The sequence below is a fragment of the Cephus cinctus genome, unplaced genomic scaffold (genome assembly GCF_000341935.2).
Source record: "Cephus cinctus unplaced genomic scaffold, Ccin1 Ccin1_scaffold0240, whole genome shotgun sequence".
NCBI lineage: Eukaryota > Metazoa > Arthropoda > Insecta > Hymenoptera > Cephidae > Cephus > Cephus cinctus.
Genome location: NW_014332956.1, coordinates 24,288 through 40,863, shown reverse-complemented (window position 1 = coordinate 40,863; position 16,576 = coordinate 24,288). Strand labels below are relative to the sequence as shown.

The window sequence follows — 16,576 nt, the reverse complement described above, 5'->3', positions numbered from 1 at the left end:
CGTCAAAAACATCTCTGTTTGCCCTTTTTCCTTCCTCATCCATTTAAAGGACAAAGTCGCTTTCGGACCACCATATCTCTTCTTGTTAAACAATCCGCGCTAGACAAACTCTTGTCCTTCGTCTTTCTTTTAAATGTCTTTTTCTTACTTCTTTCCTTGGTATATTACGTCGCTTTACGCTTCTCCGAGTTAACGTCTTCATTAAGTAGCACGGTTTCGGATCGTGCGTGACGTTGATGAGGATCGTTTGAATTCTCCCAGACCCTTTGGGTCTTTCTGGCTCGTCTTCTGCATCGCTGCCCTCCCGGCATTCTTCTCGAATGGATTCACGTGAGAGTATACCCAGGAATATATGATCAAAAATATATACAGATATATCCATATGTAAAACTTTGTCAAATCTTTAATATCCACGCCGGCCCTATAGATTACGTAATAATTGGCAATACTGATTTTATTTTTTTTATTGAATTTTTTTCTCTCTGCCGAACACTCGCTCCGACGTCTCTTTCAAAGGATTAATCGTGGTCAACGGTTACCTGCAATTTCCCGTGTATCGTGTTTACCAGAATTGCGAATATGCAAAAAGTATTGCAAGCAGAACCTATACGTATGGCTATTGGCAAATATAACAGTGGAATGCACCCGATCGAATTGACATCTGGTTTCCCTCGTCTACCGTGGCGAATAATGCGTCTATCAATTTCACCCGCGTTCGCGCCTTCCTCTCCGCCACATTTTATTCCTCGTGTATCATCCACTTTATCTTTGCTATTGTTAGGCACAATTGGTTACAACGAGAACGGGAAAGAAGTTTCATTCAGGGCTCTGGCAACAGTTATTATGCTAAATGTCTCCAATTAAGCAAGTGGTTCTCAACCTAGCCCTTTCTTCTAGTAGAGCTTGTTTCGTTTCTTCAAGGAATCATACACGTTTCTTTATGCGTTTCGAGAAATGGTCCGATCTTAGAAGGCAAATACTCGCTTTGAATATATTATTGTGCGAATTGATTTTTCTTTAGTTTTCGTATCTTTGCTGAATTTTTTTTTTTTTATTAAAATCTGTATATTCCACTGGTACTATTATATTGTTATCTGTATAACAGCTATGGTGGTTTTTTAAGGAAAAAGTAAGAATGCCAATTCTAGTAGATCTTTCAGGTTGAGCACCTGGCCTCATAATCGACACTCCAAGAATGCGGGGAATGAACGTGTATTTCTCACGCCTAACTATTACCGTGTCAGCCCGGTCCCTGAGTTACTGTCGCAAGTTGCGCAATTTCGTGGAGGTCCCTACGTTGCATACGGCCACGTGAGTTTTCGTGGGCGATCTGCCGGGTCACGAGAGGTGAGATTAAAATGGCGCTTCTACAGCGTGCACGAGATAAATAATAAAATCAGATAAATTTAGCGAACGTACCGCGCACGGACTGTTTCTCTTTTCGTCGTAAAAAAAAAATCACTGACGTCTCTTTCTTCGTACGAAAAATCTCGGGGGAACCTGCATCGTCTCAAAACTGTTATAAAAGTCTATGGTGGTCATCGTAAAAATTCGAAACCCTTTGTCAGGCACTCCAGGAAGGAGGCGTAGCTCTTTCGTTATGGCCCAGAAGAGAAACGCGACGATGATCTTTACGAGAACACCCAACGCTCTTCGGGATGGTAAAAAAGCACGAAAAATATATACATATAGAATTTCGTAAAGCTAACCGTCTGGCGCCTAAGGAATCTCAAGAAGTGACTCGATTTTCAAAGTCGTCTCTGGTCGTTCACGCATCTAAGACATTTCTCGCATATATCCATAGACACTCGGGAGACCTTTTTTTTCTTCAAAATTTATGACTTTTGAAACGTCCTGTCAAGTTCTGTGATATCGATTGCAAAGGCCTGTGGAAAGGATAAGAACTCATAGGCTGAATTCCCAATGGTTCGTGGAGAATTCAAGAGGTCCCGGTACATGGTCAGGAAGTCTTGACGAATATGAAAGAATCTAGTCGAAGGGGTCAACTAGACACAAGGGTAGTAAAAGAGTTTAGGAGATTCCATGAAAATCATTTGGCGAAGACAAGCCATGGTTTTCGACTATGGGGAATGGGCGCATCTTCACTGGTTACGTCGCGCTTAAATGATACGCGCCCTTATCTCGAGGGTTAAAGTAAGTTGGTCGTTTTCCCGTGAATTTATTAACTCGTCCCAACCCTTCGAGTAAATAAATATCAAAAGTATCTCTCACCCTCTCAGGGCTAAATCTGTCAGTCAGGCCGTTTCGGCAGGGAAATAACAGACAAAGCCAGGCAGAGCAAATGGAGAAAAAGTTATTAGGTAAAAAGAAAGTGAAAAAAAAGATAAGAAATAAAATTTTTGTTTACTATGTAATTTACACGTTTTTTAGATCGTAGGATCTCAAATATTTTTTCAAAATTTTTTTTACCCTCTCGCCATTCCGTGCTCCTCTTATATCATACTCTACCCATCTTGTGTTTGACTTTAATAATCACCCGTTCTGCTCCTTTATCAGTTCCAGACGGTTGCAGAAAGTGGAATGATGATTTCGTGGTTACACTATATCTCGAGAATAAGTAACGAGCGCGTGCACGTAGCATAGCCCTCAAAGGAAGAAAGATAATTCTCGCTCGTCCAACCGGGATTTATTGCGCCGCTGTGCCTCTCGCGCTTATCAATTTCTTGTTAAGCGCTCATCTAGAAACGCTAATTATATGGCAAGGATGATGTCGGGATTTTTATTGTTCAGCAGACAGCAGGTACCAGAACGCGCCGCATAAATCTTCGTGCTCTTTATGATTGTTTTTATTGCCTCTATGAACAATTATTTTATTCCCTTTACTTTTCCAATTTACAATGGGATTTTTGACAGTCGTAGTAAAGAAGAAAAGGAAATAGAAAAATATTCGTTCTCTCTTTTTCTTTCATTTCCAGATCGCCTAGCATTTCATCACTGTGACGTTGGCTTTTCACTAGACTGGGAATGAGGACAGTTCAAGTTTTGTTTTGAGCATAAATTCCAGGATAGAAAACTTAAAAATTTTTCAAAAATTCCAGACACTCTTTACATGTCATTTTACATAATTTTTGTGTTTTGTTTCATTCGAATCGACTGTTGTCTTAACGTCCTCTAGAATTTTTCGAATGAAATTCACCGTGGGCGGCGGCGAATTCGGCGGACACGGTCGGCACCCACACTGTTTCTTCGAAAAAAAAAGGGCGGTCTACTAATTGTGGTTATTTCAAAGGGCCTCGAGGTACCAAGGAAACGAAATAAGAAGTACCCGCCAATAGGAGCGGCCATTTAGACAAATTGACCAATCCAGACTAAACTTAGGAAGCTTTTATCTCGCTGGATAATAATTATCAAATTAACTTAATATTGTATTTACGGCGGGCCTAATGCGCACCCTATATTAAACAGACCTGGCATATTTATTATATTTTATGTTTCTATATGAGTTCTCCCTAATTTTATGCTCTATGATTCATAACTTTATTTTTTTCTCCTATCCCTACGCAGGAGGTCATTTTAAATACTAGATTACGCGATAACGAGCCGCGCGTGTAACGCTTTTGCGCTACCTGATTGAAATCCACTTTCACACTATTGTAACTTGTAGATTAAACTGGCAATTAATTATTTAATCCTTTGACAATGGGGAAGGAAACCGACGAATTTACTAAGACGGTATTCCTATATATGTATATAAACCCTTTTCACTGAGGATCCCGTCTTCTCAAACCTTTTTCAATCCTTCCTTAAGCCTCCTCAACTTCCAAATCCGTTGTTTGTCACTTTAACGGATAATTATATAAGCCCAGTATAATCGCAACGACCCCACGATATCGGCGTTAATACACTTTCCCCCCCAGTAACAAATTAATTTATTTTTTCCACGATATTCCAGTCCTACCGTGCTTCAACTATACCGTTTCAAGCAGAAATCCTTAAGAAATGCAAATCCTAAAAATTATGAGTTTGCCGTCAAGACACTAGCAAGGAAAATTTGCAACCGGAAGCTTCCCGTGAAATTCATCGGCTCGATTTTCGAGTCTTATCTATACCGATAAGTTCCGGCCGCCGTAATAGTTTGCCGGCTCTTGCCATATAAGTCATGTCATAAATTCTTAAAGTGACGTAACGGGAGGCGACTTCCGACCAATTGCACCCTCACTTACCAAATGGTACTGTGAGTGAATTGTGGCGCAGTTCACGAGGCTTCGAGACTTACAAAAGAATTTTCGTGAGTACGAGAACATGTACCTACTACTTATGTAAACGATTTCCAGTATCTCTCTCTCATTCTCTCTCATCAACAAAATGGTCTGTGATAAAAAATTTTGCTATTTTGATATCTGCAAAATATTCCAAATAGTCAGGATATTAGAAATATATCATCCACGTTAAAGTAAAACCACGAGTTTTCATTACTAGTCAGTCAGTTTTGAAATTCCCGCGCAAAAGCCGCCATGAGAGCGGTTTTCATTTTGTACAAAGGGCATTGCTTCCCGGAACTCGTATACGTAAACTTAGGTACATAAACATGGTACGGTTTAAGGGGGTGGATTTCCCTTTGATCTCACACCGGGTTAACGTATTTCGCTCGAGTAGCAGGTGTCGTATAAGTAAGGATTGTAAATCCCCCAGTCTCTCTGTCCGTCCATTCTCTCTCTTCTATCCTTCTTTGCCAATTCCACGCGGAATCTCATTCTAGCATTCGTTATACACTGCCATCTATACACCGAGACATGGAACTACAGGCATCAACTGATCGGCTTGTTTTAGGATCATTCCAGGCCTCTTATACAATTTCATCCTGTGATTACGTATCACCGTGCTCGTGTAACCCACGTGTAGGTCCTCGGGGCTACTTGGTATGCAATAATAGTACATTCGTGTCGGGTTTCCCGGATTGCCCAAGGATCTCGGACGGCACGTGCGGCGCACGCCGAGTACAGAATCCACGTGTTACACCAGAGGCTTTCCGCGCTGAAGTCACGAGAACGTCGAGACCTGGAACGTGGAGGTTTGGTATGGCACGATTAGCGTGCCATGCGGTCTTATAAAATTACAAAGGGAAACTATAAATCACTTATGAAAATAGCCGGCTCATTAATAAGGTACCTTACGGGCCAATGTGGCAGCCAGCAAACCTCGCGATTGCTACCGTCCTAACAAGTAACCGGGAGCCAGCATCGGTCTAGCAACTGGCAAGCTACCAAGTCACGAACAATACTCGAAGGAATTCCAGCACGTTCTCCGTTCAGCCAATTGAAGGTAGCTGCCTGGGCTCTTTATAAAAAATGTTATTTTCCAGGGAAATGATCGGTGCTTCACTTAATACTGCTGTGCATCAACTTGCTATGACGAAAAAAGTAAAGGGTATCCTGTATATTATACTTTCTCAAGTATAGTATACTGATTCTGCCACTTTCATCTCTTTGACTCTTATCTCCATTTTCCTTTGTTCTTCTCTTTTTATCTCATTTTTTTTCTTCTCTCTCTCTCCCCTCCTTTCTCTTCACTTCTCGCGATACTCTACGCAATTAGGTGAACGCATCAAGGGAGTCTGCTAGCGTTTCACGACGTCACTCCAGGGCCTTTTTGGGATGGCCACAAGTTAATGCGTTTGCCGGAGTCATTAAGGGCGCCTTGATGCTTGGCAAGTTCTGCGAAGATACATTATAATATGGCGTCCTCTCATATCTCTCTCTCTCTCTCTCTCTCTCTCTCTCTCTCTCTCTCTCTCTTACTCCCGCCCCCCTCTCTCTTTCTTTACCGCTGGAATAATTTTAGCAGAATATCTCGCATCCTTCTTTCGGGATCGCTTGAGGGATCGTACCCAGCTGCCCCCGATCGTTTCTCAGAAGCGATACGCCGGGGATTAGAAAGGCAGACTCAAACCCAACCAGGAAGTGGTGGACCTCAGCCCCATTTCTCCTTTACGCCCTCCTGAATATCTTCCTATGTACTACCAAGTACCAGTATCGGTTAGCCTACCAGCGCTCTTGAGTTGACGGTAGCCCCCTATGAAATTTCATTGGACTCGGCCTCCCTTGAACGACTTCGTGCTCGAGTGACACATGGCGAACGTCACGAAAGCACAAGATCAGCGCGACCGGGTTAACGGGAGCCTTTATTTTAGCACGGCAGCACATAATGGAGTTCGTTAAGTCTGTAAAATGTCTGCCGTGCTGATCGTTTTCATAGAAACTATAAATACACCTCCAGAGTATGCCTATCTTGCTTACTCCGTGTCTCAGGTGTGCAGTCATGGACCGGCAGTGCATTTGGTGAATGATTAGTTACCTGTCAAACGCAACGGAAAAGTTGACTTTACCCTAATTATCTACCTCCTGTAAATCAGTCTTGTACGTTTCGCCTCTTGTGGGGGTTGAGAAACACTGTCAAATGAATTTACGCACAGGGTGCGCGTAACGACGCGTAATAATCCACGTAGCGGTAACAGGGTGCGTATTTATAGGTAGCCGAAGCGCAAGATTACCGGCTGAAACGTTTTTGAAAATAAAAAAAGGATTTTTGTAGTCACGCTGTAAAACCACGTCATCGGTCGCTCGGCTGCCTTTGAAAGTCGATTTCGTTGGCGCCATTATTCTTGAACGACGCGTGCGTCAAAGGCAAGAGTGCTGTGCTTTCGAGTACATTCTTTAAGCTATCTGAAAGTGCTGCTATTTTCACTACCCTCGATTTATAGAGGAAGAGGAAAATTATTTCACGTTCCAAAATTGATTCATTTCCGAGCTTCGAAAACATTTAGGAATTCATTCCAGATTCTGCACGTATAACCTGATCGCTACCTCGCCGGTTATCGATCCTTCTAGAACATTCTCAAGATCATGCTTGCTTATGTATTCTCAAGCTTTAAGCCCGTACAGTGCACCAACATGCGGCCATGTTTGTCCATCAGAGCGAGCAGGGAGAACTATGTTCAGCAAAACAAACCGTTTCGAGTGACCTGGACCCTGTGCTAACAGGAGTTCAATTCCTTCTTAGTTAACGGATCGTTAATCCCTATACCAAACCTCATTATTTCTCCAGCAACCCTTCAGGTATTGCTAATTAATTTAAATCTCATTAAGACATGCTGGTAAATTAACCAAGCGTTAATCAAGGTTATATAAGGGACCCGGGTTGTAGATATCATCACCTAGAAAGAAAAAGACAAGAACTGCGTCATGCATGCGGGTCAATCAAGAGAAACAAAAGAGGAGTAATTGATTCTGAAAGGGTTAAGTACAAGAAGAAATTGAAACTGGAATCTTAAATAACGGAAACCAATGACTGGTAACGTTGCTACGGCACTGCGGTAAAATCCCAGAAATACGGCTGGGAGAATCCGCAATTTTAATCCAGCAACAAATGTAGCTACAGCTTGCTAGGACACGACGTAGATCCGCGAGAAGCTCAAATTTCGTGGGGGTTGGCTTGCACGTTGCTACATGGCCGATTCCGAGGTTGGTCGTGAGCTTGCACGGCTAACGGAACTGCTGGAACGGGCGGATCCAGCAAGCACTTCCTTCGTGAAATAGTTTTTTCTGGGTTAAACGAGGCTGTGGCCGAAGAATGGAAAGAAATGTTCCCCGAGAGGGGCGACTGTGCCGCGATGAGCGAGAGAGTCGCGAATTGGGAGTGTGAGAGTGGGAGAGGAAGCTGATACAAATAGGGAGAAAAAGAAACGAAGGAAAAACCGATAATTAATTCGGTCACGTCGTGGCCTTCTATTCGATAAAAGCTCTTTCCCGTCCTCCTAGACCTGACGGTGCTTTGTCCTTGACTTTCTCAAGTTCAATTGCATTTTTTTTTTCTATCCCAATCCCTTCTTTATACTCCACTCGTTCCCTTGTGTCTTCGTCAGCAATCTTTGCTACCTGACTTTTTCCAAAATTATCAATACTTGTTTCAAGAGAACAAAACTTTGGACCAGTTCTTTGCTGCAGACACTGATGTCTATAAAAAAGAAAAATCCAATCTCAAACTCAAAGATCCGTTTCTTCCCATTGTTGCTTTTTGTTTGAAACAAAGCTCGTGATTCTTTTTTCTCATTTTCGAGTAAACATTTTTTTTAAACCCAAAACTTTACTCTCTTCACAATGAGACGTATGAGTATACTGACGTAAGAAAACAATAGAGTTCACTACTTTGTAACAAGTATCTCTTTAATGTTTGCTCTCTTTCATCAAACGACCCACTATCTACTGCCGTCCTAGTGAAACCCTTTTGGTTTAGTTTTCATGGTAGAGAAATCGCAGCATGGAATTTCAGTTTCACGAAGTCATTCAAACTCTCTGATATGGAACTGCGGTAACGTTTACTTTTTCCACAATATTGTCTCTCCGTCGATTATTCAAATCGTCAGAGGTTAAACATGCGTGTAAATGCACGTGGTGACAAGAGAATAGCCGTAAAGAGAGAGCAGCTTGTAAACTCGTATATGATTGAAAACTTTTGTAGCAAGCAAAACCAAGTTTTTATCTTTCCACTTTCAGCCAATTTTGTACACGTGCATAGGTACTGTATACTCCATTTGGCATCGATACAAATTTCTAGTCGTTTTACACCTTTTTACCCACTCGACTGAGGGTGGTACAAACTTTTGCAAAAGTCCAACTTCCTACTTTTATCTCACGTAGGAATTCTTATCCGCGAATTCTGGTATACAAGGGTGGTATTACACAGGAGTACAGACCACCGGCTTCTTCGCTCTAGAAAATCGAAGAGCTTTACAGTGCTTATCCTCCCAATCCGATAGCACGATTCCTAATCGCTCGTTCCGGTGCGATATCGAATTCAAAAAAAAACCTCTATAATCCGTGGGAGAGGCTGGATTTGCCAACAAATAACATTTTCACGCTGGCTGGCGAGTTGCGATAGGGAAGAAGAAAAAAGGCTGAATATCCTTCCCCCTTGCCAACGCAAAAAATTTGTACAGGAAGTGAAGGACTTAATCATTGAAAAAGCACGCGGCTCACTACAGATAATAATACGGTCTTGATTCTTCACGAAAATAAATAAATGCCCAGCAGGAAAATCACCTCAGGCGGTTAGACTGTCCATGTGGAAACACGTAGCTACGGCGGCAGAGTGTCGCCGACATTCAATTTATTTCCCACCCGGCGGAAATTAAAATCGATCATTGTCGTATCTCGGTAGATCGTCTGATATTGGTCGGTATGGAGTCACCTATATAAATAATGACGAGTCAAAATTCAATTGCCAGATTATTTGGGTCACACGCGCCATCGCCGATTGCTCATTTATCGTATTTTAGGAGCGTAACGATCGAACGATTCGACCGGAAGTCATTCGGGGGCATCATTTGCGAATTGCACATTCGATTTTCCTATGGTTTATTCAATAACATCCCTATAACTGCGCGAGTGTTCGAGGCTGCTCGAAACGCTTGCAGATTTCAATTTAGACTGGTAACGATCTTACGTGCCAGTTGGATAAATTGAATTCGACCTGGCCTGAGCGGAAGTTGTCCCGAAATTGCCTAAAAACGACTCGCAGAGGGTCGAATGGACGAAATGACCTTTTAACACTTTTGACTCGTACGAAATGGCCCTTGGGATTTACATTTTCCTTTCAAGCCGCACACGTATGTGAGCAAGATTTATCCCGCGATGTTTCATCAGATTTTATCACGCTTCAAGGATCTCCCCTTTTTTTCCATCCCCTTTACTCTTTTCAAAGCTCATCTGCTTTACCAGGAGAATTCCCATTCCAGGTTACAATTTCGCATGAAACTTTCCCACAAATTTCTCGGGCAGATCAAGGCAGAGCTGAGGTTACTGATGGATTTTCAGTTTTTTTCATAGCTCGAACCGCCCCGACATCCTCCATAATATTTTTGGTCATTTGGGAAAAAAAATCTTCCGTTAGCAGTTCATACTCTATACGTTACCAGCAAATCTAAAAGTTATCTAAATATACTCTCATCTTGTCATATACCACACCAGATATCTTATTCCGTAAAGTGCATGGTTCTATCCAGAATAATATAGTCCGTGCCTCTTAAAGGATTTAATAAATATAACCTATTCCAAGGACATGCTCGTTCCGCGCACCTGTAAAAGCACAGGCTGAATTTTCCCAAGAAAAGTCCAAGCTTACATATGCTTACATACGTATACGTACCTACCAACCTAACAGTACGGAACTTCAAGAAAGTGTACCAAGAGAACAGAGCTAGAGTGCCCTGGGGTGGTTAAAATTCAAAAAGCACCGTCTGCAAACTCGTGATAAAGTACACTCTGGAGCACACAGGAAAAAGGGGTTGAAAACTGTAGTATGCGGTCACCGAAGAACCACTGCGCATCCCTTACGGCGTAATAGCCAAATAGTAATAAAGCTAAGCCAAGGCATTCGGAACCCCTCCGCCCCTACGTACGGAAAGATGCTTTCGCGAAAGCCTCCATCCTGATCTGGCTTTACGGCTTCTGGTTGGGAAGCACTGTTCGTACTTGTGGTTGGTAGGTCTAGAGCTAGGCAGTGGCAAGCAGACCCTGTCAGGATAGGGGAAATTGTTTCATAAATCACTCCTTGCCTTACGTTACGCTACCCCTTGTATATAGCTTCAGGTTGCTTGTCTCCTATCTATACAGGGTGCACCACACGACTCGGATATACCAGTGTCTTTCCGAATTAGGACTGGGACCTTGAACTGACCAATCAAAAATACACACAAATATAATAAAATATATCTGCTATAATCTTTTACAGTAAATAAACATACAGCAAGGAAATATCAAGGGCCGCGTGAGTATTCGACTCCACGGACGCGTCGCCTTAATGCATTTAGTTATATGGGCGGGGTCAGTTCTCGTGTAATCTTGAACTTTGCCGTAACGGTATTATATTTTATGAGACATGAAGTCCTATAACCTAGTGCCACCTTTCGAGCGCTAGATAATATGCATAAACGGATTGTCCCACAAACTTGTAAGGGTTAAGTTTACAGATGGCGCTCGTTATAGGGATCGCAGTTACGTCTTCGTAGCGGCCGATAGTCATATCTATAGATATATATAGACCGAGTGGGATATTCCGAGGGCAATTGGCAGAGAATATCCTGTCATCGAATGGACGTCCGACATCGAGGATTATACGAGGGAATAGTTGTACGGAACACGGGGGAGGGGGGGAAGGTAATGGCACGGCAAAGTGGTACGAAAGTTCCTACCCGGGACGCGGGAGTTTTGAACGTTGAAATTGAAAGTTTGAAAACTACGCGCCACGGCATCTGAAGCTTGAAAATTCTCGGATATTTCCTTCCCTAATGACACGTTATACACTTTGGTACATCGTTCTGCTCACTCGATTAATACGTTTAATAATTAGTATCGGTATGAACTAACCTTTAGGATTAACGAATCGTTAAAGCTGTATTATATATATCTTAGTATTTTGAATATAGAAAAGATCGAAATAACCTTAATACACGGTATAGTGAAATCTTTTCAACGTTGCATGCTTTCTTTACTTCCGTGAGATTAAAAAATGAAACCCTCTGAACAATGTCGCTCGACGTTCTCAAACTGAATATTCAAACCTGGCGACTCGTCGCGACGTAACGTGTCTATTTCTCCATATAGAAAGTTGTAACAGTAATTCTTCGCCTATGATATATTCGTAAGTAAAATGTATTTTATAGGGGCCATCTTTGTATGAGTTTCAATCTAGAAGAGTCCCCTGGAAATAACATTTCTACCGGTGGATAAACTATACTTGCCTTACTTCCCTTTTTTTTGCAGTAGCTATAAAATCCCCAAGTTCCTTCCTAATCCCTTGATACTGTCCAGGGTGAAAACTTTGGCCCATTTTCAACGGACGAATTATCGTCGTACGAGATTCGCTCGATCGGACGAACTGACCTTCTACAGACGGGACGACGAGCTCACGTCGATATTCGATATTAAAATTCTTATCGTCATAAAAATTTCGATAGGCATTCTCTAAGAGATCCTCTTAGATTAAGTCTGAAAGCGATTACCTATACGACCTATAACTAAATATTTCCACACTCTTTGATATGCCAGCATTAAATTTACTTTTTTCACTCTTTATAAGCTACCATTCATTACGCTCGCTCACTTGTAGGAACATCGTATTTCGATACGTGGCTCACGAACCGTATCGTGTATCATCGTGTACCATCGTCCACAGTCGTATCCTAAAGCTATTTTGGTACACGTGTAGTCCGATAACGTTTCTCTCTCTTATGTACCAACCATTCACTATACCTGATACTATACGAGCATAACGGATCATTCATGAAAGTTTCACGTGTTCAAAAGCCCCACGATTAATTCAGTTTGGTCTTTAAATAATTCAAGGCTAATATAATATTTACTAGAACCTAATAATACAACATGCAGCATACATCGCTAAGTCATTATGTTTTCAGTATAATTTCAAATTTCCTTTTCATTACATAAATCATTCAACAGTTTTGCGCATGGATATACTACAGAAACTAGCTCGATTCATCTTCGTACCCTCCTGACCGAAATGGACGTGCAACTAATGGTCCACGGTATAGATCTTTAATGCATCTGATGTTTCTTACGACTCTACGTACGATTGACCCTACGATCAGGCATATAGCGTGTTCGTATTTCGAAGAGTCACTGACTTCTATCAAGGTGCACTGTTCTATGCACGAGGAGGAGGTACTAAGCCAATTTATATTCATTGGACTGACGGTAACTCTGGATCAAATAAGTTTCTAACGTCTCTTGGTTATTCCCAGATGTTGTGAGTCCCTTTAGGTTGCGCAACGAGACGTCCCCGAATAATTACACGCGCGCCCATTCACGTGCACGACACATTCCAAGAGGGATTCAACTGCGCGAGCCAGACAGATGGACGTCTAGCGAGGTTCAAAGCGCTATCGAATACCAGGACCTCAGGAGACTGTAAATAAAATCGTCGATGACAATTTTACTGGTGAATCAGATTTTTCATCCGGTATAAGTTCCATCTGTATATTTAGATTACCTGGAGTCACTTGCGCTAAATAGCACTGAAGAAATAATAATTGCAGATCACTTTTAAGTATGACAAAATTACAGGGCATCAGTACGTACGGAACGACGTCTTACGTGTAATTTCGTCTGAACTGACTTTGTTATGTCTGCAATACATTTCTACGGGGAATACAAGCCTGCACTCTAATCCCTTTTCTACGGGTCTTGCGTACTATCCGCGAAAGCAGTCTATATATCGTTGTCAGTGCGAGTGCAGCGTAGTCGGGCTATGATACGTTTAAGTGCGCTTCCGTTATCGAAGCAGTTTGGCCAGACGCGAATCCGTGTGTGGAGAGAAGGACGTCTGTAAGAAGTGAGGACGAAGGAAGTGAGTAAGAGTACCTATTAAGGTGGATACGTATGGGAATAATAATATGTTGGCACATATATTCGACTCATGTGTGTATTTTTGCTTAACCATCTATGTATCCACATATCTATCCAGCCGCCTGCTTATTTCTCAGGGTGTGTGGAGGCACGCGGTAGGGGTAAGGGTTCCTCGTGGAGTAGAAGAGCTAGATGGAGGGCTTCTCTAACACGCAGTTCACTACTACAAGACGGACTTTGGTATTGGTGGGTCGATCGGTATCTGGGTCGCGGGTTTTGGCAGTAGACCCATCCCTTACCATTCTCAACCCTCTACCCCTAGGACCTGCCTCTATACCAACGCCACGATCATCCTAGTACTCCCGCACTTTGCATATACAGTCACGCAAACTGATATTTTTTCTAAGTCCGATTTCGCACGAAGGTCTTGGTCTCGCGGGACCCAGAGATTCGGTGAGGTAGAGGATGCTGGGATTGCAGACAAAAAATCTTACTCCTATTATACCGCCAGGAATATAAATGAATTTGGATATCCTTTGAATCGTAAAGCCGCACCTGCAACGGACTGCAGGTTATAATTCAACCCGGCAAGTGTCAGTCATCAATTTCCAAGCACAGATGGTCAGCTTAATTTTTTTCGCGAATACACATAGCGAATTGTCATCGTGAGACGGGCACAATTTTATAATACCTCTATTAAGGCCCAATTCAATCCGATTATGAGGCGACCTTAATCTAGGGTAATACGTAGTAGCAATCGACGCGACAAAAATTTCTGCGATCAGAATTCGTGAGCGACGCTTTCGAATATACGTATGTAGCTCGCTTAACTACGTCAGGCATTTTAAAAAGATCACAGCTGCATAGGATATAATTCAATCCGGGAATAGTCGCGCGACTTTGTGTTCCCCATTTGAAAAGCATTGAGTTCGGGTATTTAAGAGACCCCACGTGTCTACTACGGGGTTAACGAATATGATTTTTTTTACAGCGAGCATTGTCGTTCGTTGTGTAGACACCTTACGAATTGGTCGTTACAAGACGTCATTCAACATCATTTAATCCAAATAGCCTCCAAAATGAAGTTTTATAAGAGACAGCTGCGCGAAATCATTACCATCCGTTATGAAGAAACTTCCTTTCTGACTGCTGGTATTTTTTATATTTTTTTTTTAATTCATCTACATTCTCTCTCCCGTGTACTTCTATCCCTCGCTTACCGTATTTCATCACGGTCGCCATCCCCCACGTTTTTATTAATTTCATTCCAGCGCGTGTCGACGCAACGGGACGCTATCCCCATCCCCCATCCGCGTGGGTGTCAACACGTGTTTTCTTTTGTATATTTCGCTCGTATGCCTTGTTTTGTAGTTACGTTGGGAAATGTAGGCCGGGTTTGTCGCCCATTGTAAAGCGGAGCAGTTATCTTACGGTCTCATCTTCGGTTTCCTTACGAAATAAATGACCGACAATTTCATATAGCCATATATATATGGCTATATGAAATATATATATGGCTATATAGCCATATATATATATACCGCCCAACAGCTTCTATAACCAACAGTATAGCTTTGCGTCCGCCTTTTCTCAGCAGTCACTTTCTAAACCGTCTACGTTTGCCTTTTTCGATTTTATTCTTCTTTTTATGGCCATCCAACGCATCTCCGAACAGTTTTTAATTAAATTAGTCTAAGGTGCGACCTTTAGTTGAAATTGAGATACCGAATTAACGGTCAACTATTAGATCCCAAGAAGTTGGTATACCTACCTGGTAGAGGCGTGGAAAATCATAGAAAAGTAATGGGATTGGTTTTGGTCCAGGTAATTGCTATGTAAAGAACATCGTGCTATTTCGAAAGAAATATATAAACGGTACCTATGTGTATACGTATACACATATATGTATACTATATGAAAGGATAAAAGTTGTAATAAAAAAAGAGAAAAAAACCCCTATCTCATATACCTGAGGTCAGCGATCCCCCTGAAATTTTGAAATTCCGTTCAGTCCTAGAAGCTGCCCTTTAAAACAACGTGAAACGGCTAGCATTAAACATTTAACTGTCCCCCGATATAGTATCGTCCTCGAATCCATACCTGAAAGTACAAAACGTCCTTTTCGTTCGAGGGATGATTTTTCTAGCCTCCCAAACAATTTTGACAACAGCCTGCTCTTTTATTTCTGCTCGATTAAAATTTTGTCATGGGTCCATAAACGTCGAAATGTAATTTCAACAGACTCTTGCTGATACTTAAGGATATTAGTCACGAGAGATCCGTAAACGCGCAACGCCATATTGTCCTGTTTAAACTTTAAATAAACTAGCGAAGATCGTCTGAATCATCTAACTATTTCTAGTCGTATGTACTTTGACTAAAGCGCAAGACCGACTGTCGTCGGTCTATCGAATCTTGTCAAATGTCAAATTCGTGTTTTGAAAAGTCCCCTTAAATTTTACGAACGCTTTGCGAAAACAGCAGCTGGCATTTTTCTCGCGTCTGAGAAGACCCGACGAAGTGCACGCGTCCATTTCGTATTTAGCTAACGATTGGCAAATGTCACTGTCCCTTAAAACGATTTTGCGTCATCGGCATTGGCAGGAATATACTGTAGGTTGTTATGTCAGGCGCAAGTACCGATGCTCAAGAAGACTTATGCGTCGTTAGACGATGCAGCTCAGATTAGTGAGATTACACGAAGAGCCCTTAAACCTCACCCTCCCTGATTAGTCGATTTCCTATACCGGTCGTCTCTATACTTCGCTGTTTATCTTCGACTGGCTTCTTCCAATCTCTATTATTTGCACCACTAGACCACGTTGGTAGTAAGTCCGTGCAGTACTAAAACCGTACGTACTGAAACAGCTTCGTAATCCTATACGTAGTATACTCCAGATAAACTCTAGTACGCGTCTACCTGATTCCCATTATAAAAATTATCGTACTGTTTATTTAAAAAAAATAACAATAAAGTTGATTCGCACGCCGCTGCATTTTATACGACCCATCAATTTCCCTGCTGGTTTTACGGGATATAAGGCAATTTCCCCGTTTCTTATCTGGCAGAAGCTCTCACAATCAGTCAAATATCCTCCTAGGCCTTCTTCTCGCATCATACAAACATCTCGACGGCGGAAGTCACTGGGACGCTCGAATTGAACCTGAAACTCTCATCGGATCGCGTAATCCGT

General features: G+C 42.0%; 2 protein-coding genes across 5 annotated transcripts in view; one reads left to right on the top strand and one right to left on the bottom strand.

Annotated features, from left to right (window-relative positions):
• Window positions 1–16,576, top strand: part of LOC107265851 (mediator of RNA polymerase II transcription subunit 20) — a 66,901-nt gene that overhangs the window by 33,891 nt on the left and 16,434 nt on the right. The window lies entirely within an intron of this gene.
• LOC107265849 (facilitated trehalose transporter Tret1-2 homolog) overlaps window positions 1–16,576 on the bottom strand; it is a 53,434-nt gene that overhangs the window by 32,071 nt on the left and 4,787 nt on the right. The window lies entirely within an intron of this gene.